The 26,648-nt window shown below is 41.2% G+C and overlaps 1 protein-coding gene across 1 annotated transcript in view; it reads right to left on the bottom strand.

Annotated features, from left to right (window-relative positions):
• The window catches only part of THADA (THADA armadillo repeat containing), a 1,857,831-nt gene that overhangs the window by 24,572 nt on the left and 1,806,611 nt on the right, over positions 1–26,648 (bottom strand). The window lies entirely within an intron of this gene.

Raw genomic sequence — 26,648 nt, 5'->3', positions numbered from 1 at the left:
CAAAATTTTTTAAACAGGCTTGATTCTAACCAGAGCCTGAACAAAGGCTAGAACATCTGGCACAGCTGCCAGCTTTTTGTGAAGTAACACAGACAAGGCAGAAATCTGTCCCATCAAGGAACTTGCAGATAATCCTTTTTCCAATCCTTCTCGAAGGAAGGATAGACTCTTAGGAATCTTAACCTTGTCCCAAGGGAATCCTGCAGATTCACACCAACAGATATACCAAATTATGTGGTAATTTTTCTGGTTACAGGCTTTCAGGCCTGAACAAGAGTATTAATAACAGAATCTGAGAACCCTCGCTTTGATAAGATCAAGCGTTCAATCTCCAAGCAGTCAGCTGGAGTGGGTCGAACGGACCTAGAACAAGAAGGTCTCGTCTCAAAGGTAGCTTCCATGGTGGAGCCGATGACATATTCACCAGATCTGCATACCAAGTCCTGCGTGGCCACGCAGGAGCTATCAAAATCACCGACGCCCTCTCCTGATTGATCCTGGCTACCAGCCTGGGGATGAGAGGAAACGGCGGGAACACATAAGCTAATTTGAAGGTCCAAGGTGCTACTAGTGCATCCACTAGAGCCGCCTTGGGATCCCTGGATCTGTACCCGTAGTAAGGAACTCTGAAGTTCTGACGAGAGGCCATCAGATCCATGTCTGGAATGCCCCACGGTTGAGTGACTTGGGCAAAGATTTCCGGATGGAGTTCCCACTCCCCCGGATGCAATGTCTGACGACTCAGAAAATCCGCTTCCCAATTTTCCACTCCTGGGATGTGGATAGCAGACAGGTGGCAGGAGTGAGACTCCGCCCATAGAATGATTTTGGTCACTTCTTCCATCGCTAGGGAACTCCTTGTTCCCCCCTGATGGTTGATGTATGAACTTGGCCCTCGCTAGCTGAGGCCAAGCTTTGAGAGCATTGAATATCGCTCTCAGTTCCAGAATATTTATCGGTAGAAGAGATTCTACCCGAGACCAAAGACCCTGAGCTTTCAGGGATCCCCAGACCGCGCCCCAGCCCATCAGACTGGCGTCGGTCGTGACAATGACCCACTCTGGTCTGCGGAAGGTCATCCCTTGTGACAGGTTGTCCAGGGACAGCCACCAACGGAATGAGTCTCTGGTCCTCTGATTTACTTGTATCTTCGGAGACAAGTCTGAATAGTCCCCATTCCACTGACTGAGCATGAACAGTTGTAATGGTCTTAGATGAATGCGCACAAAAGGAACTATGTCCATTGCCGCTACCATCAAACCTATCACTTCCATGCACTGCGCTATGGAAGGAAGAGGAACGGAATGAAGTATCCGACAAGAGTCTAGAAGTTTTGTTTTTCTGGCTTCTATCAGAAAAATCCTCAGTTCTAAGGAGTCTATTATAGTTCCCAAGAAGGGAACCCTCGTTGACGGAGATAGAGAACTCTTTTCCACGTTCACTTTCCATCCGTGAGATCTGAGAAAGGCCAGGACAATGTCCGTGTGAGCCTTTACTTGAGGAAGGGACGACGCTCGAATCAGAATGTCGTCCAAGTAAGGTACTACAGCAATGCCCCTTGGTCTTAGCACCGCCAGAAGGGACCCTAGTACCTATGAGAAAATCCTAGGAGCAGTGGCTAATCCGAAAGAAAACGCCACGAACTGGAAATGCTTGTCCAGGAATGCAAACCTTAGGAACCGATGATGTTCCTTGTGGATAGGAATATGTAGATACGCATCCTTGAAATCCACCTTGGTCATGAATTGACCTTCCTGGATGGAAGGAAGAAGTGTTCGAATGGTTTCCATCTTGAACGATGGAACCTTGAGAAACTTGTTCAAGATCTTGAGATCTAAGATTGGTCTGAACGTTCCCTCTTTTTTGGGAACTATGAACAGATCGGAGTAGAACCCCATCCCTTGTTCTCCTAATGGAACAGGATGAATCACTCCCATTTTTAGCAGGTCTTCTACCCAATGTAAGAATGCCTGTCTTCTTATGTGGTCTGAAGACAACTGAGACCTGTGGAACCTCCCCCTTGGAGGAAGCCCCTTGAACTCCAGAGAATAACCTTGGGAGACTATTTCTAGCGCCCAAGGATCCAGAACATCTCTTGCCCCAGCCTGAGCGAAGAGAGAGAGTCTGCCCCCCACCAGATCCGGTCCCGGATCGGGGGCCCGCATTTCATGCTGTCTTGGTAGCAGTGGCAGGTTTCCTGGCCTGCTTTCCTTTGTTCCAGCCTTGCTATAAGTCTCCAGGCTGGATTGGCTTGAGAAGTATTACCTTCCTGCTTAGAGGACGTAGCCCTTGGGGCTGATCCGTTTCTGCGAAAGGGACGAAACTTAGGTTTATTTTTGGTCTTGAAAAGACCTATCCTGAGGAAGGGCGTGGCCCTTGCCCCCAGTGATATCAGAGATAATCTCTTTCAAGTCAGGGCCAAAGAGTGTTTTTCCCCTTGAAAGGAATGTCAAGCAATTTGTTCTTGGAAGACGCATCCGCTGCCCAAGATTTTAACCAAGCGCTCTGCGCCACAATAGCAAACCCAGAATTTTTTCGCCGCTAACCTAGCCAATTGCAAGGTGGCGTCTAGGGTGAAAGAATTAGCCAATTTAAGAGCACGAATTCTGTCCATAATCTCCTCATAAGAAGAAGAATTACTAATAATCGCCTTTCCTAGCTCATCAAACTAGAAACACGCGGCTGCAGTGACAGGGACAATGCATGCAATTGGTTGTAGAAGGGAACCTTGCTGAACAAACATCTTTAGCAGACCTTCTAATTTTTTATCCATAGGATCTTGGAAAGCACAACTATCTTCTATGGGTATAGTGGCGCGCTTGTGTAGAGTAGAAACCGCCCCCTCGACCTTGGGGACTGTCTGCCATCAGTCCTTTCTGGGGTCGACTATAGGAAAACAATTTTATAAATATGGGGGGAGGTACTAAAGGTATACCGGGCCTGTCCCATTCTTTACTAACAATGTACGCCACCCGCTTGGATATAGGAAAAGCTTCGGGGGGCCCCGGGGCCTCTAAGAACTTTTCCATTTTACATAGTGGTTCTGGAATGACCAGATAATCACCATCATCCAAATTGGATAACACCTCCTTAAGCAGAGCGCGGAGATGTTCCAACTTAAATTTAAAAGTAATCACATCAGGTTCAGCTTGTTGAGAAATGTTTCCTGAATCTGAAATTTCTCCCTCAGACAAAACCTCCCTGGCCCCCTCAGATGGTGTAGGGGCCCTTCAGAAACCATATCATCAGCGTTCTCATGCTCTACAGAATTTTCTAAAACAGAGCAGTCGCGCTTTCGCTGATAAGTGGGCATATTGGCTAAAATGTTTTTGATAGAATTATCCATTACAGCCGTTAAATGTTGCATAGTAAGGAGTATTGGCGCACTAGATGTACTAGGGGCCTCCTGTATGGGCAAGACTGGTGTAGACGAAGGAGGGGATGATGCAGTACCATGCTTACTCCCCTCACTTGAGGAATCATCTTGGGCATCATTTTTACTAAATTTTTTTTTTTTTTATGACATAAAATACATATAGTTAAATGAGAAGGAACCTTGGTTTCCCCACAGTCAGAACACAATCTATCTGGTAGTTCAGACATGTTAAACAGGCATAAACTTGATAACAAAGCACAAAAAACGTTTTAAAATAAAACCGTTACTGTCACTTTAAATTTTAAACTAAACACACTTTATTACTGCAATTGCGAAAAAGAATGAAGGAATTGTTCAAAATTCACCAAAATTTCACCACAGTGTCTTAAAGCCTTAAAAGTATTGCACACCAAATTTGGAAGCTTTAACCCTTAAAATAACGGAACCGGAGCCGTTTTTATATTTAACCCCTTTACAGTCCCTGGAATCTGCTTTGCTGAGACCCAACCAAGCCCAAAGGGGAATACGATACCAAATGATGCCTTCAGAGAGACTTTTCTATGTAACAGAGCTCCACACACATGCAGCTGCATGCCATGCTGTCCTCAAAAACAAGTGCGCCATACCGGCGCGAAAATGAGGCTCTGACTATGATTAGGGAAAGCCCCTAAAGAATAAGGTGTCAAAAACAGTGCCTGCCGATATAATCATATCAAAATACCCAGAATAAATGATTCCTCAAGGCTAAATATGTGTTAATAATGAATCGATTTAGCCCAGAAAAAGTCTACAGTCTTAATAAGCCCTTGTGAAGCCCTTATTTACTATCTTAATAAACATGGCTTACCGGATCCCATAGGGAAAATGACAGCTTCCAGCATTACATCGTCTTGTTAGAATGTGTCATACCTCAAGCAGTAAGAGACTGCACACTGTTCCCCCAACTGAAGTTAATTGCTCTCAACAGTCCTGTGTGGAACAGCCATGGATTTTAGTTACGGTGCTAAAATCATTTTCCTCATACAAACAGAAATCTTCATCTCTTTTCTGTTTCTGAGTAAATAGTACATACCAGCACTATTTTAAAATAACAAACTCTTGATTGAATAATAAAAACTACAGTTAAACACTAAAAAACTCTAAGCCATCTCCGTGGAGATGTTGCCTGTACAACGGCAAAGAGAATGACTGGGGTAGGCGGAGCCTAGGAGGGATCATGTGACCAGCTTTGCTGGGCTCTTTGCCATTTCCTGTTGGGGAAGAGAATATCCCACAAGTAAGGATGACGCCGTGGACCGGACACACCTATGTTGGAGAAAGAAGAGACTTGTTTTGCCTAAGTTACATAGGTGGTTGACATCAGACCAGTGGAAAAGGTCTTTTAGCCTGAAGAGTAGAAAATTGAGATTTTCTATTCCAATGGCAGTATATTTGTAAGATGCAGAAAAGGTGAACGAATGATGTCTCTATAGGTGGTGCCTAACATGAAACATGGGGAGGAGATAGAATGGTGTGGGGATGCTTTGCTAGTGACACTGATGGTGATAACCACCATGTCTACAGCATTCTGTAGCAACACACTGTCCTATCTGGTTTGCATAAATGGGGTGTAAAAGGGCTATTTGACAAAGGAGGAAAGTGATAAAGTAGGACATCAGATGACCTCGCCTCCACAATCACTGGATCTAAAACCAGTAGAGATAGTTTTGAATAAGTTTTACCAGGGAGTGAAAAAAAAAACACAGCTAAAAAGTACCCTATATGCAGGGGAACTTCTTCAAAACTGATGAAAAAGCATGAACTTGGTTGAGATGATAAAGGTGTGCAAAGCTGTTATTAAAGGAACAGTATACTCAGGCAAGCAGCAGATAAGCATTCATTGTATTTAAAACTGACTGGAATCCTTCTTCAACACTCCATTAGGAGTGCCCTTTGTTTAAATAGCTTTTATGTAGCCATTACTTCAGTATTGAAATATTAAGTATAAGTGGAGCATCATAGTCCTAATGAATACTTATACACAGACCTCTTAAAGAGGCACAACATTACAATTCCATACCTCACAATATTTATTGCTAGATATTAGGGACTCAGGAGGTTGAGGGAATGTCACCATGTTGTGGGTGGAGCCATGTGGAGAGGGGGCAGGATCATGGGTGATATTGGATGAACTAATGAGCGTGTCTGTGTGGCTTATTTGGGTGCCTAAATGGTCTATGGGTGGGGCTAAGTTAGATTCTGCAACTAGGGACATATGGCTGTCTCAGAGAGACGGTGCTTAAAATTAGGGACTGTATCTCTCAAATAGAGACAGCTGGGAGGTCTGCAATTCAGTTTGACTGTTAACTCATATTGTAAACTCTCTAGGGTTCAATACCCTGTAATCCTTCTGTCCCAAACAGCCTTTTTAGCTTTAGGTTTTATATATTATACCTCTTGTCCAGCTCTGCAGAATCTGTTACCACATTACAAATAAAGATAACATTAATAACAATATGTTCTATAGCCATACCGTAGCTATACATATAAGAGGGAGTAAGAAAAAATTTCCTACAAAAAAAACAACATAAAAAATTGCAGTTAAAAATGGTTTTGCAATAAGCTGACCAACATTACACAATCATTAGAAATGGAGAATAAGCATAAAATATAACTTCTGCATTGCTTCAATTTAATTCCTGTTCATTATGCTTGCTAAATATAGACCCAAGTTAGAATTGCCACACACAGACACCGGATCATTTCAAAACTCTAGTTTACTTATTCCAAAAGAGCATTAACTATAACAAACAAAGCAGTCATACGGTCATTACAGTTGTACTTTATATTCAATATATAAATATTTATAAATACTACATCAGCACTTATGAGCAAACATAACACACGCAACGCACATTAATTCTACAATGGGGTTTAAAGGGACAGAAAAGTAAAACATAAAAATACAGATACAACATACTAATTTTAAACATCTTTCCTATTTACTTCTATTATCTAATTTGCCTCATTCTCTTGGTATCCTGTGTTGAAAAGCATATCTAGATAGGTTCTGTAGCAGAAATGCACTAGTAGGTGCTAGCTGCTTACAGATGGCTGCACATATGTGTCTTGTTATTGGCTCACCTGATGTGATCAGCTAGCTCCCAGTAGCGCATTACTGCTCCTTCAACAAAGGATACCAATGAAAATTACAGAAGTAAATTGTAAAGTTGTTTAAAATTCTATGTCCTAGCTGAGTCATGAACGAAAAAAAGTTAGGCTGCAGATCCCTTTATTATATTATTCTGAAAAATAAATGTCTGGTGACAAAATGCAAGGCTATTCTCAGTAGCTAAGCACGGAAGGGGACTGCACTCTCAGACTGGACTGGGTACACATCCCATGACCCTGCAACATGCTCAGCCCTGGGAGCTAATAGCACTCTCAGGAAGCTGTGCTGTCTCCAGAGTCACAGACAAGTCTAGGTGCAAGGCCTATAGAGAAAATATCAAAATAAATTAATACAACACACAGAGAAAGTTCAGCACTTGCTTACAAGCTCTCAGCTAAGATTAAAAGCAAAAATGGAAGAGTTAGTTACCGCATCTGACCAAATAGGACAAGCCCAGGTACCACCGTCAACGTCTCTTCCAAACCCTGGGTCCCTAATACAGCCATACAAATCCCAGCTCTCAATCAAACAAACTGGGAACAAGTGAAGGGTGCACAGGCTTATGTAATCACCCTAGACATATACAAAACACGGAAGGGGACTGCACTCTCAGATTGGACTGGGTACACATCCCATGACCCTGCAACATGCTCAGCCCTGGGTGCTAATAGCACTCTCAGGAAGCTGTGCTGTCTCCAGAGTTACAGGCAGTTAACCCCAGACAAGTCTGGGTTCAAGGCCTATAGGGAAAATTATTCTCAGTAACTGTCATTCAAAGGGACATAAAGCTCATAATTAAAGTTCACATTAACAAAAATGGAACAGAGCTGAAACATACATTTCTTACTTATTTTGTCTATTTGTCTATAAAATACCTTGCTTTTGTATATATAAAAAAGTACTTGTCCCAAATTCCCTAGAGAGGCCAAAAAGCAATTTCTGTAACCCATGTAAGCAACACAATGCTTGAGCCAAACCAGCTAAATATCTTATTTACCTGTGGCTAGTTAGGAAAAATTGTAAATGGGCTTGTGCAAAGTTAGGGACAGGAACTTAGTAGCATACTTAAAGGGATAGTCTGGTCAAAATTAAACTTTCATGATTCGGATAGAGCTGCAACTTTACGCAACTTTCTAATTTACTCCTATTATCAATTCTTCTTTGTTCTCTTGGTATCGTTATTTGAAAAAAAAAAAAAAGAATGTAAGCTTGGGAGATGGTTTATTTCTGGTTCAGCACCTTGGTAGCGCTTGCTGATTGGTGGCTACATTTAGACACCAAACAACAGGCACTACCCAGGTGATGAACCAAAAATGGGCCGGCTCCTAAGCTTACATTCTTTCTTTTTCAAATAAAGATACCAAAAGAACAAACAAAATTTGATAATAGGAGTAAATTAGAAAGTTGCCTAAAATCGCATCACTATCTGAATCATTAAAGTTTAATTTTGATCAGACTATCCCTTTAAAAAGGTAATTAAACGTGTGGGTACAACTGCAGTGCCATGGTTAGTACTCACCAAGCTATTGATTTTTTTCTGTGCCTGCAGCTCTCTTTAAAGCCGTTCTCATATTAATATTATCATTTATTTGTATAGCGCCGCAGCACTGAGTTCTCTTTGTCAGTTGGTTAAGCTCCACCTCTTCATATTGAAGCACAACTATTCTTGCACCCGTGACAAAAGCAGTGCGCATTTACAGATCAGTGCCATTCCCACAGCTTAACAGCTGTACCTTGCCTTTCAGTTTAGCAGATATTTACATTTTTGCAGTTTACACGGTTAAAGGGACAGTACACTGTAAAATTGTTTTTCCCTTTATGTATTTTTAATTACTTTTTAAATCAGATTCAGAGTATAAAATGTATGAGAAATTGCATTTTCAGGTTTATTTGTGCATATGAATTAGATGGTTTTGTGCTTTTAAACCACAGCCTATTGAAATGGGTTGAGCTTCAGGTAATATCAGATCTCATTATGTTATCACTTTGTGTACACACACTTGCTTACTTATCTTATATCTGTTTGTAAACCAAAGCTCAATACCTAGAGAGAACACTGGAAAGATAACAGTTTATTACTTAACTATGCTGCACCCCACTGGGAGTGTAATATATTCTGCTGGCTGTGTTTACTTAGGCTTATCAATAGCCTGTAATTAAAGGGACACTGAACCCAATTTTTTTCTTTCATGATTCATATAGAGCTTGCAATTTTAGGAAACTTTCTAATTTACTCCTATTATCAAATTTTCTTCATTCTCTTGGTATCTTTATTTCAAATGCAAGAATGTAAGTTTAGATGCCGGCCCATTTTTTGTGAACAACCTGGGTTGTTCTTGCTAATTGGTGGATAAATTCATCCATCAATAAAAAAGTGCCTTCTTTTTAAATAAAGATAGCAAGAGAACGAAGAAAAATTGATAATATGAGTAAATTACAAAGTTGTTTAAAATTACATGCTCTATCTGAATCACAAAAGAAAAAAATTGGTTCAGTGTCCCTTTAAGTATAGAAACTTTCTGTATAGGTGGGGAAACCGCAGGCTAGATCAGCTGTTTCAAATGCCAAAATAAGGGTAAACAAGCTACTTGTAAACAATTTAATACACTCCAGCAGGTAAAATAGATCATTGGGAAACATTTAAACGTAAAAAAAATTTGTTGGGGCAAACTGTCCCTTTAAATAACAAATATATAAAGTCCTCAAAATAATATAGTACAATGCAGCAGCTGAACAAATGTATAGCTTCCACTCTGAATTGTGTACACTAAACTGAAGTACACAATACAGCTTGTAAAAAAAACAGAATTTATGTTTACCTGATAAATTTCTTTCTCCAACGGTGTGTCCGGTCCACGGCGTCATCCTTACTTGTGGGATATTCTCTTCCCCAACAGGAAATGGCAAAGAGCCCAGCAAAGCTGGTCACATGATCCCTCCTAGGCTCCGCCTACCCCAGTCATTCGACCGACGTTAAGGAGGAATATTTGCATAGGAGAAACCATATGGTACCGTGGTGACTGTAGTTAAAGAAAATAAAATATCAGACCTGATTAAAAAAACCAGGGCGGGCCGTGGACCGGACACACCGTTGGAGAAAGAAATTTATCAGGTAAACATAAATTCTGTTTTCTCCAACATAGGTGTGTCCGGTCCACGGCGTCATCCTTACTTGTGGGAACCAATACCAAAGCTTTAGGACACGGATGAAGGGAGGGAGCAAATCAGGTCACCTAAATGGAAGGCACCACGGCTTGCAAAACCTTTCTCCCAAAAATAGCCTCAGAAGAAGCAAAAGTATCAAACTTGTAAAATTTGGTAAAAGTGTGCAGTGAAGACCAAGTCGCTGCCCTACATATCTGATCAACAGAAGCCTCGTTCTTGAAGGCCCATGTGGAAGCCACAGCCCTAGTGGAATGAGCTGTGATTCTTTCGGGAGGCTGCCGTCCGGCAGTCTCGTAAGCCAATCTGATGATGCTTTTAATCCAAAAAGAGAGAGAGGTAGAAGTTGCTTTTTGACCTCTCCTTTTACCTGAATAAACAACAAACAAGGAAGATGTTTGTCTAAAATCCTTTGTAGCATCTAAATAGAATTTTAGAGCGCGAACAACATCCAAATTGTGCAACAAACGTTCCTTCTTTGAAACTGGTTTCGGACACAGAGAAGGTACGATAATCTCCTGGTTAATGTTTTTGTTAGAAACAACTTTTGGAAGAAAACCAGGTTTAGTACGTAAAACCACCTTATCTGCATGGAACACCAGATAAGGAGGAGAACACTGCAGAGCAGATAATTCTGAGACTCTTCTGGCAGAAGAAATCGCAACTAAAAACAAAACTTTCCAAGATAATAACTTAATATCAACGGAATGTAAGGGTTCAAACGGAACCCCCTGAAGAACTGAAAGAACTAAATTGAGACTCCAAGGAGGAGTCAAAGGTTTGTAAACAGGCTTGATTCTAACCAGAGCCTGCACAAAGGCTTGAACATCTGGCACAGCTGCCAGCTTTTTGTGAAGTAATACCGACAAGGCAGAAATCTGTCCCTTCAGGGAACTAGCAGATAATCCTTTTTCCAATCCTTCTTGAAGGAAGGATAGAATCCTAGGAATCTTAACCTTGTCCCAAGGGAATCCTTTAGATTCACACCAACAGATATATTTTTTCCAAATTTTGTGGTAAATCTTTCTAGTCACAGGCTTTCTGGCCTGAACAAGAGTATCGATAACAGAATCTGAGAATCCTCGCTTCGATAAAATCAAGCGTTCAATCTCCAAGCAGTCAGCTGGAGTGAAACCAGATTCGGATGTTCGAACGGACCCTGAACAAGAAGGTCTCGTCTCAAAGGTAGCTTCCAAGGTGGAGCCGATGACATATTCACCAGATCTGCATACCAAGTCCTGCGTGGCCACGCAGGAGCTATCAAGATCACCGACGCCCTCTCCTGCTTGATCCTGGCTATCAGCCTGGGGATGAGAGGAAATGGCGGGAACACATAAGCTAGTTTGAAGGTCCAAGGTGCCACTAGTGCATCCACTAGAGCCGCCTTGGGATCCCTGGATCTGGCCCCGTAGCAAGGAACTTTGAAGTTCTGACGAGAGGCCATCAGATCCATGTCTGGAATGCCCCACAGGTGAGTGACTTGGGCAAAGATTTCCGGATGGAGTTCCCACTCCCCCGGATGCAATGTCTGCCGACTCAGAAAATCCGCTTCCCAATTTTCCACTCCTGGGATGTGGATAGCAGACAGGTGGCAGGAGTGAGACTCCGCCCAAAGAATTATTTTGGTTACTTCTTCCATCGCTAGGGAACTCCTTGTTCCCCCCTGATGGTTGATGTACGCAACAGTCGTCATGTTGTCTGATTGAAACCGTATGAACCTGGTCCTCGCAAGCTGGGGCCAGGCCTGGAGAGCATTGAATATCGCTCTCAGTTCCAGAATATTTATCGGTAGAAGAGATTCTTCCCGAGACCAAAGACCCTGAGCTTTCAGGGATCCCCAGACCGCGCCCCAGCCTATCAGACTGGCGTCGGTCGTGACAATGACCCACTCTGGTCTGTGGAACATCATCCCTTGAGACAGATTGTCCAGGGACAGCCACCAACGGAGTGAGTCTCTGGTCTTCTGATTTACTTGTATCTTCGGAGACAAGTCTGTATAGTCCCCATTCCACTGACTGAGCATGCACAGTTGTAATGGTCTTAGATGAATGCGCGCAAAAGGAACTATGTCCATCGCCGCCACCATCAACCCGATCACTTCCATGCACTGAGCTATGGAAGGAAGAGGAACGGAATGAAGTATCCGACAAGAGTCCAGAAGCTTTGTTTTTCTGGCCTCTGTTAGAAAGATCCTCATTTCTAAGGAGTCTATAATTGTTCCCAAGAAGGGAACCCTTGTTGACGGGGATAGAGAACTCTTTTCCACGTTCACTTTCCAGCCGTGAGATCTGAGAAAGGCCAGGACAATGTCCGTGTGAGCCTTTGCTTGAGGAAGGGACGACGCTTGAATCAGAATGTCGTCCAGGTAAGGTACTACTGCAATGCCCCTTGGTCTTAGCACCGCTAGAAGGGACCCTAGTACCTTTGTGAAAATCCTTGGAGCAGTGGCTAATCCGAAAGGAAGCGCCACGAACTGGTAATGTTTGTCCAGGAATGCAAACCTTAGGAACCGATGATGTTCCTTGTGGATAGGAATATGTAGATACGCATCCTTTAAATCCACCGTGGTCATGAATTGACCTTCCTGGATGGAAGGAAGGATAGTTCGGATGGTTTCCATCTTGAACGATGGGACCTTGAGAAATTTGTTTAAGATCTTGAGATCTAGGATTGGTCTGAACGTTCCCTCTTTTTTGGGAACTATGAACAGATTGGAGTAGAACCCCATCCCCTGTTCTCTTAATGGAACAGGATGAATCACTCCCATTTTTAACAGGTCTTCTACACAATGTAAGAACGCCTGTCTTTTTATGTGGTCTGAAGACAACTGCGACCTGTGGAACCTCCCCCTTGGGGGAAGTCCCTTGAATTCCAGAAGATAACCCTGGGAGACTATTTCTAGCGCCCAAGGATCCAGAACATCTCTTGCCCAAGCCTGAGCGAAGAGAGAGAGTCTGCCCCCCACCAGATCCGGACCCGGATCGGGGGCCAATATTTCATGCTGTCTTGGTAGCAGTGGCAGGTTTCTTGGCCTGCTTTCCCTTGTTCCAGCCTTGCATTGGTCTCCAAGCTGGCTTGGCCTGAGAAGTATTACCCTCTTGCTTAGAGGACGTAGCACCTTGGGCTGGTCCGTTTTTACGAAAGGGACGAAAATTAGGTCTATTTTTTGCCTTGAAAGGCCGATCCTGAGGAAGGGCGTGGCCCTTACCCCCAGTGATATCAGAGATAATCTCTTTCAAGTCAGGACCAAACAACGTTTTCCCCTTGAAAGGAATGTTTAGTAGCTTGTTCTTGGAAGACGCATCAGCCGACCAAGATTTCAACCAAAGCGCTCTGCGCGCCACAATAGCAAACCCAGAGTTCTTAGCCGCTAACTTAGCCAATTGCAAAGAGGCGTCTAGAGTGAAAGAATTAGCCAATTTGAGAGCATTGATTCTGTCCATAATCTCCTCATAAGGAGGAGAGTCACTATCGAGCACCTTAAGCAGTTCATCAAACCAGAAATATGCGGCAGTAGTGACAGGGACAATGCATGAAATGGGTTGTAGAAGGTAACCCTGCTGAACAAACATCTTTTTAAGCAAACCTTCTAATTTTTTATCCATAGGATCTTTGAAAGCACAACTATCCTCTATGGGAATAGTGGTGCGTTTGTTTAAAGTAGAAACCGCTCCCTCGACCTTGGGGACTGACTGCCATAAGTCCTTTCTGGGGTCGACCATAGGAAACAATTTTTTAAATATGGGGGGAGGGACGAAAGGAATACCGGGCCTTTCCCATTCTTTATTAACAATGTCCGCCACCCGCTTGGGTATAGGAAAAGCTTCTGGGAGCCCCGGCACCTCTAGGAACTTGTCCATTTTACATAGTTTCTCTGGGATGACTAAATTTTCACAATCATCCAGAGTGGATAATACCTCCTTAAGCAAAATGCGGAGATGTTCCAATTTAAATTTAAATGTAATCACATCAGATTCAGCCTGCTGAGAAATGTTCCCTAAATCAGTAATTTCTCCCTCAGACAAAACCTCCCTGGCCCCCTCAGATTGGGTTAGGGGCCCTTCAGAGATATTAATATCAGCGTCGTCATGCTCTTCAGTAACTAAAACAGAGCAGCCACGCTTACGCTGACAAGGGTTCATTTTGGCTAAAATGTTTTTGACAGAATTATCCATTACAGCCGTTAATTGTTGCATAGTAAGGAGTATTGGCGCGCTAGATGTACTAGGGGCCTCCTGAGTGGGCAAGACTCGTGTAGACGAAGGAGGGAATGATGCAGTACCATGCTTACTCCCCTCACTTGAGGAATCATCTTGGGCATCATTGTTTCAGAACACAGTCTATCTGGTAGTTCAGACATGTTAAACAGGCATAAACTTGAACAGAAAGTACAAAAAACGTTTTAAAATAAAACCGTTACTGTCACTTTAAATTTTAAACTGAACACACTTTATTACTGCAATTGCGAAAAAACATGAAGGAATTGTTCAAAATTCACCAAATTTTCACCACAGCGTCTTAAAGCTTTGAAAATATTGCACAACAATTTTGGAAGCTTTAACCCTTAAAATAACGGAACCGGAGCCGTTTTAAGCTTTAAACCCCTTTACAGTCCCTGGTATCTGCTTTGCTGAGACCCAACCAAACCCAAAGGGGAATACGATACCAAATGACGCCTTCAGAAGTCTTTTATAAGTATCAGAGCTCCTCTCACATGCGACTGCATGCCATGCCTCTCAAAAACAAGTGCGCAACACCGGCGCGAAAATGAGACTCTGCCTATGCTTTGGGAAAGCCCCTAAAGAATAAGGTGTCTAAAACAGTGCCTGCCGATATTATTATATCAAAATACCCATAAAAAATGATTCCTCAAGGCTAAATATGTGTTAATAATCAATCGATTTAGCCCAGAAAAAGTCTACAGTTTAAATAAGCCCTTGTGAAGCCCTTATTTACAATCGTAATAAACATGGCTTACCGGATCCCATAGGGAAAATGACAGCTTCCAGCATTACATCGTCTTGTTAGAATGTGTCATACCTCAAGCAGTAAGAGACTGCACACTGTTCCCCCAACTGAAGTTAATTGCTCTCAACAGTCCTGTGTGGAACAGCCATGGATTTTAGTTACGGTTGCTAAAATCATTTTCCTCATACAAACAGAATTCTTCATCTCATTTCTGTTTCTGAGTAAATAGTACGTACCAGCACTATTTGAAAATAACAAACTCTTGATTGAATAATGAAAAACTACAGTTAAACACTAAAAAACTCTAAGCCATCTCCGTGGAGATGTTGCCTGTACAACGGCAAAGAGAATGACTGGGGTAGGCGGAGCCTAGGAGGGATCATGTGACCAGCTTTGCTGGGCTCTTTGCCATTTCCTGTTGGGGAAGAGAATATCCCACAAGTAAGGATGACGCCGTGGACCGGACACACCTATGTTGGAGAAAAAGCCAGCGGTTCATTGTTTTGTGAATATGCACAGCCTCTATCACAGGGTGAGAGAATACTTAAATTCCAAGATGGCAACACCCTGTGTGAAAATGCAGGGCTTCAACAACTAGCAGCTGTAAAGGGTTAAAACAAAATAATTGCTGCAGGAAAATTAGGAAACACAATAGCATGATGAGCAGTAGCTAATGCTATTGTACCCCGCAGTTTAAAGAGACATTGTACACTAGATTTTTCTTTGCATAAATGTTTTGTAGAAAAAAAATGTATAGCTATGCTTATTTTTTAATAACATTGTGCTGATTTTCAGACTCCTAACCAAGCCCCAAAAGTATCAGATGTACACGTAGATGTCTACAGGTTCCTGCTTTTTCCTGTTTGTGTAACAGGTCTTTTTTATGCAGGAGAGGGGGAGGTCTGCTTTCCCAGCCCCTTTTACAGGGTATCCCGCCCTAACCTAATCAACAGTGCTAAACTGTGAGCTTCTAAGTAAGTTTTTATAAAGGTTTTATACTGGATTATATCAGTATCTGTGCATATTTTTCTTTATAGTAGTCTATTACATGCAGTTATATGAAAATTGGCGTATACTGTTTCTTTAACTTATGTACAAAATCTAAACTCCAGCATCTCTAGGAACAACCTCACGGGTTAAGCACAATTTTTAAAGCAAAACCAAGCAAAGTAAATAAATAATGTATATTCCAGTGCTAACTAACTTATTGGTAATTCAATGTCTATTTACCAGTTTTATCTTTTAAACGCTGATTTTGTATTAAGTTACATCATTTTAATGCAGAGACAGACTGAGATAGGTACTGCCATGACATAATGTGATTAATAAAGTAATTAGGTATTGAAAACCTTCTTGGAAATTAATAATGCATTGTAAATTTAAAATGCAAAATAAAAACAGTTATTTAACTTCAAATAATGATCATTTTACTTTTCATTATATAACATTGCTTGTGGGAAAAGCAAGGAAGAATATCTGGTGTAATTTCTGCTGGAGTGTATTAAATTGTTTACAGATAGTTCCTGTGCCTTTATATCACCATTTGAAATAGCTGGTTTTGCCTGTGGTATCCCTATCTATACTGAAAGTCCCTATACTTAATTATAGGCTATTGACAAGCTATGTTAACACAGCCATCAGAATAAATTACACTCCCAGTGGGGAATGAGAGAGATTTTTTAAAAATTCTCATTTTCAATTGTTCTTTTTAAGTATTGTATACCAACAAATATAAGAAGTGATACAGATGTCTGACCTCTTCCCTATTTTGATGGATTGCAGTTTCAAAGACCAAATCCTGCTATTTAATTCAGAAAAAGAAACATAAACGAGCAATGTATCATACATTTTATACGCTGCAGCTGGTAAAACAACTCATTGGGAACAAATTAAGAGGAAAACAATTTTACAGTACACTGTACCTTTAATGCATACAAACGCATCTGACAGTGATATGACTTAACACTTGATCTATGTATAGCTGGAAAATGGACTAATGAAGCAGTTACCGTAAATGCCGGGACTGGGAAGATGTTCTAAATCCGATTAACTGATTAACCATGAAATTACAAACAGATTACAAAATTAGCTAACTCCCTAGGGTGCATCACAGTAGCTTTTAATTTGTCAGGGTAGGAATACAACTTGAATTACAAGTCTAGACACATATAAGGGTTAAAAGGAACAATCAGAGCTATATACTGTATATTGATGAATTATTAATTAAAATGTTAATGGAATGAACATGGCTTAGCTACATGCACATTCATGCAACCTAATTCTAATGTTAAACTACTACACATATTGAGGCCTCTTTATAAAATTAAAACTGAGAGTAATATATACACATCTTGTCATTGTCTGCTATAACTTCATTTATTTAAGTGATTTCATAAGGAATTAAAGGGACAGTCTACTCCAGAAATTTTGTTGTTTAAAAAGATAGATAATCCCTTTATTACCCATTCCCCAGTTTTGCATAACCAACACAGTTATATTAATACACTTTTAACCTCTGTGATTACCTTGTATCTAAGCCTCTGCAGACTGCCTCCTAATTTCAGTTCTTTAGCAAATCAGTGCTGACTTATAAATAACTTCACGGAAGTGAGCACAATGTCAGCTATATGGCACACGTGAACAAACACTGTCTAGCTGTGGAAAATTGTCAAAATGATAAAAGGCAGCCTTCAAGGGTGTAGAAATTAGCATATAAGCCTACTTAGGTTTCAGCAATGAAAACTAAGAGAATACAGCAAATTTGATGATTAAAGTAAATTGGAAAGTTTTTCAAAATTACATGCCCTATCTGAATCCTGCAAGTTTAATTTTGACTAGACTGTCCATTTAAATACTATTTTGGTATTTCTTGGTCAGCTCTTCTCGCACCCTTGATTTCACATGCTTTTCAAGTTCAGTAAAATACGTCAAAAGGAACACATTTGTTTTTTTAAGCCTTTAGGCATGTTTTATGGTGTATGTAACATATAGATATATATATTTATATACAGTATATTACAAGGTGGGATATTTATATACAGTATATTACAAGGTGTCCCAGTGTTGACAGGTCATAACACTACAGTTCTTTTATGGGCGGAATTCTTGCTTCACCCTTTATAATAGAATGAGACTTCTTGGCTTTATATACAACTCCAATACACTGTATCGAGAACACATGAGCTTGAGGGGAGTGCTTTAACCAATGGAAGATGGTCAGTCTCACATTTTTAACAAATACACAAAGTTTGGTTTAGCACATCTTACAAAAAGTTTAAATACTTCTTTGGGAGTGCTGCCAATGACAAAATAGTTACGCAAAACAGGGGGTATTGGCGCACATCCACTGCAAGTAAACAAAACATTATTAAATGACCTCACTGATAGTGACCTACACTGACAGTGCAATCAGATTAAGTTCAAGTTGAGAAAGAAAAAACATATTATTAATAAATATTAAACTGAAGATAGCAAAATAAGTGGCAATACTGTGGACCAGACGATAGCAAAAACCTATTAAAAAAATATGTAAAAAAATATATTAAACCTATCACTTAGCTTAAAGGGACACTGAACCCAATTTTTTTCTATTGTGATTCAGATAGAGCATGCAATTTTAAGCAACTTTCTAATTTACTCCTATTATCAAATTCTTTTCATTCTCTTGGTATCTTTATTTGAAATGCAAGAATGTAAGTTTAGATGCCGGCCCATTTTTGGTGAACACACTGTGTTGTTCTTGCTGATTGGTGGGTAAATTCACCTACCAATAAACAAGTGCTTTCTATGGTTCTGAACCAAAAAAATAGCTTAGATTCCTTCTTTTTCAAATAAAGATAGCAAGAGAACGAAGAAAAATTGATAATAGGAGTAAATTAGAAAGTTGTTTAAAATTGCATGCTCTATCTGAATCATGAAAGAAAAAAAATTGGGTTCAGTGTCCCTTTAAATGGGGACCCTCTTGAATGTTAATAGATAATACAGTAGAGTAGTTTTCCAATGTACTTATGGTATCAAATTTACTTTGTTCTCTTGGCATCAGTTGTTGAAGAGAAAAACTAGGTAGGCTGATAGAAGCTTAGGTGCATGCATGTGTCGTTAGTACTCTGGCAGAAGTGTTTGAAACTATGTATAACATTGCTATAAACATTATTGAAAACATTGCAGTCTAACGGCTAAAGACATGTGCAGATTCCTGAGCTCACTTAAGATTACTCTTTAACAAAGGCTACCAAGAGAACTAAGCAACATTAATAATAGACTAATTTGACCGTGGTTTATAATGTAATGCTCTATCTAATCCATTTAAGTTTAAATTTGACTTTACAGTATATCTTTAATGCGCATAACAAGTTTGGTTCCATGGCAGGCTGTGTTAGTCCTACCTGATTTCAACCCTGCCTCAATTAGCATTTTCTTTCTATATTTTGTAATAGTTTTGCAAATTTTGTAAATAAATCATCAGATGTGGAATATTGTTTCATCTACAGTACGTAATAACAATTATTTATCTCTGTATTTCATAGATATCTGTTCGGCCAGAGAACATAAATGTAACGTATGCAATAACAGAATTTATGCTTACCTGATAAATTACTTTCTCCAACGGTGTGTCCGGTCCACGGCGTCATCCTTACTTGTGGGATATTCTCTTCCCCAACAGGAAATGGCAAAGAGTCCCAGCAAAGCTGGTCACATGATCCCTCCTAGGCTCCGCCCACCCCAGTCATTCGACCGACGGACAGGAGGAAATATATATATATAGGAGAAACCATATGATACCGTGGTGACTGTAGTTAGAGAAAATAATCCATCAGACCTGATTAAAAAACCAGGGCGGGCCGTGGACCGGACACACCGTTGGAGAAAGTAATTTATCAGGTAAGCATAAATTCTGTTTTCTCCAACATTGGTGTGTCCGGTCCACGGCGTCATCCTTACTTGTGGGAACCAATACCAAAGCTTTAGGACACGGATGAAGGGAGGGAGCAAATCAGGTCACCTAAATGGAAGGCACCACGGCTTGCAAAACCTTTCTCCCAAAAATAGCCTCCGAAGAAGCAAAAGTATCAAATTTGTAAAATTTGGCAAAAGTGTGCAGTGAAGACCAAATCGCTGCCTTACATATCTGGTCAACAGAAGCCTCGTTCTTGAAGGCCCATGTGGAAGCCACAGCCCTAGTGGAGTGAGCTGTGATTCTTTCAGGAGGCTGCCATCCGGCAGTCTCATAAGCCAATCGGATAATGCTTTTAAGCCAAAAGGAAAGAGAGGTAGAAGTCGCTTTTTGACCTCTCCTTTTACCAGAATAAACAACAAACAAGGAAGATGTTTGTCTGAAATCTTTAGTAGCCTCTAAATAGAATTTTAGAGCACGGACTACGTCCAAATTGTGTAACAAACGTTCCTTCTTTGAAACTGGATTCGGACACAAAGAAGGTACAACTATCTCCTGGTTAATATTTTTGTTAGAAACAACTTTCGGAAGAAAACCAGGCTTAGTACGCAAAACCACCTTATCTGTATGGAACACCAGATAGGGCGGAGAACACTGCAGAGCAGATAACTCTGAAACTCTTCTAGCAGAAGAAATTGCAACTAAAAACAAAACTTTCCAAGATAGTAACTTAATATCTATGGAATGTAAAGGTTCAAACGGAACCCCTTGAAGAACTGAAAGAACTAGATTTAGACTCCAGGGAGGAGTCAAAGGTCTGTAAACAGGCTTGATCCTAACCAGAGCCTGAACAAATGCTTGAACATCTGGCACGGCTGCCAGTCTTTTGTGAAGTAAAACAGATAAAGCAGAGATCTGTCCCTTTAGAGAACTTGCAGATAATCCTTTCTCCAAACCTTCTTGTAGAAAGGATAGAATCTTAGGAATTTTTATCTTGTTCCATGGGAATCCTTTGGATTCACACCAACAGATATATTTTTTCCATATTTTATGGTAAATTTTTCTAGTTACAGGCTTTCTAGCCTGAATCAGAGTATCTATTACAGAATCTGAAAACCCACGCTTTGATAAAATCAAGCGTTCAATCTCCAAGCCGTCAGTTGGAGGGAAACCAGATTCGGATGTTCGAATGGACCCTGAACAAGAAGGTCCTGTCTCAAAGGTAGCTTCCATGGTGGAGCCGATGACATATTCACCAGGTCTGCATACCAAGTCCTGCGTGGCCACGCAGGAGCTATCAAGATCACCGAGGCCCTCTCCTGATTGATCCTGGCTACCAGCCTGGGAATGAGAGGAAACGGTGGGAATACATAAGCTAGGTTGAAGGTCCAAGGTGCTACTAGTGCATCTACTAGAGTCGCCTTGGGATCCCTGGATCTGGACCCGTAGCAAGGAACCTTGAAGTTCTGACGAGACGCCATCAGATCCATGTCTGGAATGCCCCATAATTGAGTTATTTGGGCAAAGATTTCCGGATGGAGTTCCCACTCCCCCGGATGGAATGTCTGACGACTCAGAAAATCCGCTTCCCAATTTTCCACTCCTGGGATGTGGATCGCAGACAAGTGGCAGGAGTGATCCTCCGCCCATTGAATTATCTTGGTCACTTCTTTCATCGCCAGGGAACTCCTTGTTCCCCCCTGATGATTGATATATGCAACGGTCGTCATGTTGTCTGACTGAAACCTTATGAATTTGGCCTTTGCTAGTTGAGGCCAAGCTCTGAGAGCATTGAATATCGCTCTCAGTTCCAGAATGTTTATCGGGAGAAGAGACTCTTCCCGAGACCATAGACCCTGAGCTTTCAGGGATTCCCAGACCGCGCCCCAGCCCACTAGACTGGCGTCGGTCGTGACAATGACCCACTCTGGTCTGCGGAAGCTCATTCCCTGTGACAGATTGTCCAGGGTCAGCCACCAACGGAGTGAATCTCTGGTCTTTTGATCTACTTGAATCATCGGAGACAAGTCTGTATAATCCCCATTCCACTGTCTGAGCATGCACAGTTGTAATGGTCTTAGATGAATTTGTGCAAAAGGAACTATGTCCATTGTTGCAACCATCAATCCTATTACTTCCATGCACTGCGCTATGGAAGGACGAGGAACAGAATGAAGTACTTGACAAGAGCTTAGAAGTTTTGATTTTCTGACCTCTGTCAGAAAAATCCTCATTTCTAAGGAATCTATTATTGTTCCCAAGAAGGGAACTCTTGTTGACGGGGACAGAGAACTTTTTTCTTTGTTCACCTTCCATCCGTGAGATCTGAGAAAGGCTAGGACGATGTCCGTATGAGCCTTTGCTTTTGACAGGGACGACGCTTGAATTAGGATGTCGTCCAAGTAAGGTACTACTGCAATGCCCCTTGGTCTTAGAACCGCTAGAAGGGACCCTAGTACCTTTGTGAAAATCCTTGGAGCAGTGGCTAATCCGAATGGAAGTGCCACAAACTGGTAATGCTTGTCCAGAAAAGCGAACCTTAGGAACTGATGATGTTCCTTGTGGATAGGAATATGTAGGTACGCATCCTTTAAATCCACGGTAGTCATAAATTGACTTTCCTGGATGGTGGGTAGGATCGTTCGAATAGTTTCCATTTTGAACGATGGTACCCTGAGAAATTTGTTTAGGATCTTCAGATCCAAAATTGGTCTGAATGTTCCCTCTTTTTTGGGAACTATGAACAGATTGGAATAAAATCCCATTCCTTGTTCTCTTATTGGAACTGGATGTATCACTCCCATCTTTAACAGGTCTTCTACACAATGTAAGAATGCCTGTCTCTTTATTTGGTTTGAAGATAAGTGAGACCTGTGGAACCTTCCCCTTGGGGGTAGTTCCTTGAATTCCAGGAGATAACCTTGAGAAACAATTTCTAGCGCCCAAGGATCCTGAACATCTCTTGCCCAAGCCTGAGCAAAGAGAGAGAGTCTGCCCCCCACTAGATCCGGTCCCGGATCGGGGGCTATCCCTTCATGCTGTTTTGGTAGCAGTGGTAGGCTTCTTGGCCTGCTTACCCTTGTTCCAGCCTTGCATTGGTTTCCAGGCTGGTTTGGGTTGTGAAGTATTACCCTCTTGCTTAGAGGATGCAGAATTAGAGGCTGGTCCGTTTCTGCGAAAGGGACGAAAATTAGGCTTATTTTTAGCCTTAAAAGACCTATCCTGTGGGAGGGCGTGGCCCTTTCCCCCAGTGATGTCTGAAATAATCTCTTTCAAATCTGGTCCAAATAATGTTTTACCTTTGAAAGGAATGTTAAGCAATTTTGTCTTGGAAGACACATCCGCTGACCAAGACTTTAGCCAAAGCGCTCTGCGCGCCACGATAGCAAACCCTGAATTTTTCGCCGCTAATCTAGCTAATTGCAAAGCGGCATCTAAAACAAAAGAGTTAGCCAATTTAAGTGCTTGAACTCTGTCCATAACCTCCTCATACGAAGATTCTTTACTGAGCGACTTTTCTAGTTCCTCGAACCAGAAACACGCTGCCGTAGTGACAGGAACAATGCATGAAATTGGTTGTAGAAGGTAACCTTGCTGTACAAAAATCTTTTTAAGCAAACCCTCTAATTTTTTATCCATAGGATCTTTGAAAGCACAACTATCTTCGATAGGAATAGTAGTGCGTTTGTTTAGAGTAGAAACCGCCCCCTCGACCTTGGGGACTGTCTGCCATAAGTCCTTTCTGGGGTCGACTATAGGAAATAATTTCTTAAATATAGGGGGGGGAACAAAAGGTATGCCGGGCCTTTCCCATTCTTTATTTACTATGTCCGCCACCCGCTTGGGTATAGGAAAAGCGTCGGGGGGCACCGGAACCTCTAGGAACTTGTCCATCTTACATAATTTCTCTGGAATGACCAAATTGTCACAATCATCCAGAGTAGATAACACCTCCTTAAGCAGTGCGCGGAGATGTTCTAATTTAAATGTCACAACATCAGGTTCAGCTTGATGAGAAATTTTTCCTGAATCTGAGATTTCTCCATCAGACAAAACCTCCCTCATGGCCCCTTGAGATTGGTGTGAGGGTATGTCAGAACAGTTATCATCAGCGTCCTCTTGCTCTTCAGTGTTTAAAACAGAGCAATCGCGCTTTCTCTGATAAGTAGGCATTTTGGATAAAAGATTTGCTATGGAGTTATCCATTACAGCCGTTAATTGTTGCATGGTAATAAGTATCGGCGCACTAGATGTACTAGGGGCCTCCTGTGTGGGCATAACTGGTGTAGACACAGTAGGGGATGATGTAGTATCATGTTTACTCCCCTCATTTGAGGAATCAAATTGGGCAATATCATTATCTGTGGCATTACTGTCCTTACTTTGTTTGGACACTATCGCACAATTATCACATAAATTTAAATGGGGAGACACATTGGCTTTCATACATATAGAACATAGCTTATCTGATGGTACAGACATGTTAAACAGGCTTAAACTTGTCAACAAAGCACAAAAAACGTTTTAAAATAAAACCGTTACTGTCACTTTAAATTTCAAACTGAAAACACTTTATTACTGAATATGTGAAAAAGTATGAAGGAATTGTTCAAAATTCACCAAAATTTCACCACAGTGTCTTAAAGCATTAAAAGTATTGCACACCAAATTTCAGAGCTTTAACCCTTAAATTAACGGAACCGGAGCCGTTTTTACATTTAACCCCTATACAGTCCCAGAATGAGGCTCTGTCTATAACTAGAAAGGCCCCCATCTGAAAAAGGTGTCCAACACAGTGCCTGCCGTTTTTCTAAACGTTCCCCAAGATTATAATACCAATAATTAGTTAGAATCTGCATAATATGCCTAGTATTTCACCAAATTTCAGAGCTTTAACCCTTAAATTAACGGAACCGTTTTCAAATTTAACCCCTATACAGTCCCAGCTATATGCTTTGCTGAGACCCAACCAAGCCCAGAGGGGAATACGATACCAAATGACGCCTTCTAGAAGCTTTTTTAGTGATTCTTAGATCCTCACACATGCATCTGCATGCCTTGCTCTCCAAAAACAACTGCGCAGTAATGGCGCGAAAATGAGGCTCAGTCTATAACTAGAAAGGCCCCCAAACTAATAAAGGTGTCCAACACAGTGCCTGCCGTTTTTTAAACGTTCCCCAAGATTATAATGCCAATTATTAGCTAGAATCTGCATAATATGCCCCAATAAAGCAATCGTTTTAGCCCATAAAAATGTCTACCAGTTTTTAAGCCCTTTTTTAAGCCCTTTATTCTTTTATATTTGACTAAGAAAATGGCTTACCGGTCCCCATGAGGGGAAATGACAGCCTTCCAGCATTACATGGTCTTGTTAGAAATATGGCTAGTCATACCTTAAGCAGAAAAGTCTGCTAACTGTTTCCCCCAACTGAAGTTACTTCATCTCAACAGTCCTGTGTGGAAACAGCAATCGATTTTAGTTACTGTCTGCTAAAATCATCTTCCTCTTACAAACAGAAATCTTCATCCTTTTCTGTTTCAGAGTAAATAGTACATACCAGCACTATTTTAAAATAACAAACACTTGATAGAAGAATAAAAACTACATTTAAACACCAAAAAACTCTTAACCATCTCCGTGGAGATGTTGCCTGTGCAACGGCAAAGAGAATGACTGGGGTGGGCGGAGCCTAGGAGGGATCATGTGACCAGCTTTGCTGGGACTCTTTGCCATTTCCTGTTGGGGAAGAGAATATCCCACAAGTAAGGATGACGCCGTGGACCGGACACACCAATGTTGGAGAAATCCTAGATTAGATAAAAAGAGAGAAGCGCTCAACCTTGGAACGAACAATAGCATAATAGCTTGTTCTATGGCTAGTTACCACCCAAGAAGCAGCCTCTTTTTGCTCAACATGTGCCTTTCACACAGAAGAACTTTCCTGAAGCATATCAGTCTGATCCTGACTTCACAGTACAGTCCAGCCCCGAAATATCAGGCAATCCCTCTCTGAACGAGAGAAACAGCAAAACCCCAGACGTACGTTTCGGCCTATTGTGGGCCTCGTCAGTGAGGTGCAGCCATATCCCTCTAGGCACACTGAGCAACGGGTCCACGTCTGGATTCCCGCATCACACTTAGGGAGACTTCCCCAAGTGTCATAATTTGCATAAATAAAAAGAGAGAAGCGCTCAACCTGGGAACAAACAATAGCATAATAGCTTGTTCTATGGCTAGTTACCACCCAATATCCTAGATTTTGCATAGTTGGAGGGAAATTATTTTTTCCCTTACAACAAATGCTACTTTGGTTTAACCCGTGAATAATATGTTGAATTTGTATGGGGCTTTTTCTTTATGGAAATTAATTGATTGTTAAAATTGTTGAAAAAGTTGTTGAAAACTGAAAATCAAAATCACATGAAAAGTATGCAACAAAAAAGCAACCCATCTCTCTTTAGAATACATTTTGAAAGTAACAGTTTTATTACAGGTCAGTAGTGCATAGGTAGGCAGAGCAGATTTCATTAAGGTGTGAAAAGAAAGGAAATTAATTTTAATTTATTATAATGAGAATAAAACCAAACAAAATAAAGTTTTAAATGAAGAACTTTACTTAAAGAAACATACTCAACAATTATGACACAAAATACCAAATCTCCTAGTAGTGATAACCTGGCACACAAAATTAGTATATATTTATAATCAGAAAACTCAAACCCTCTAAATGTGGACCTGAAGCAGTGGCTCCTTGCCGCACCCACACAAGTCACCTGCTGCAGTGGAAAGAGATACTAACTGCCTGGGGCATTAAGAAATAGACTCCTTGTGATGCTGAAGCTGCCAACGTCACTCCAAAATTGTGCACGGAATGGGAACGGCAATTACCATCATGCCATGCACAAACTAAAGTTAATAGCTGTGGGTTAATTGAGCCCTGGTCTAGTGGGCAGTAAGGGCCCCTGATGCCAGTGACCCCTTATGGCTGCACTGGGAAAAGTTGCTGATAACTGCTGTATTACTATGTAAAAATAACTGCAGAGATCAATGGAAATGCTTTGGCTATACGGTAAGTGGCTTTTGATTTTTACAAATT

Source organism: Bombina bombina, chromosome 4, assembly GCF_027579735.1.
Source record: "Bombina bombina isolate aBomBom1 chromosome 4, aBomBom1.pri, whole genome shotgun sequence".
Classification (NCBI taxonomy): domain Eukaryota; kingdom Metazoa; phylum Chordata; class Amphibia; order Anura; family Bombinatoridae; genus Bombina; species Bombina bombina.
The sequence above is the reverse complement of the archived record's forward strand: the minus strand, read 5'-3'. Positions and strand labels throughout refer to the sequence as shown.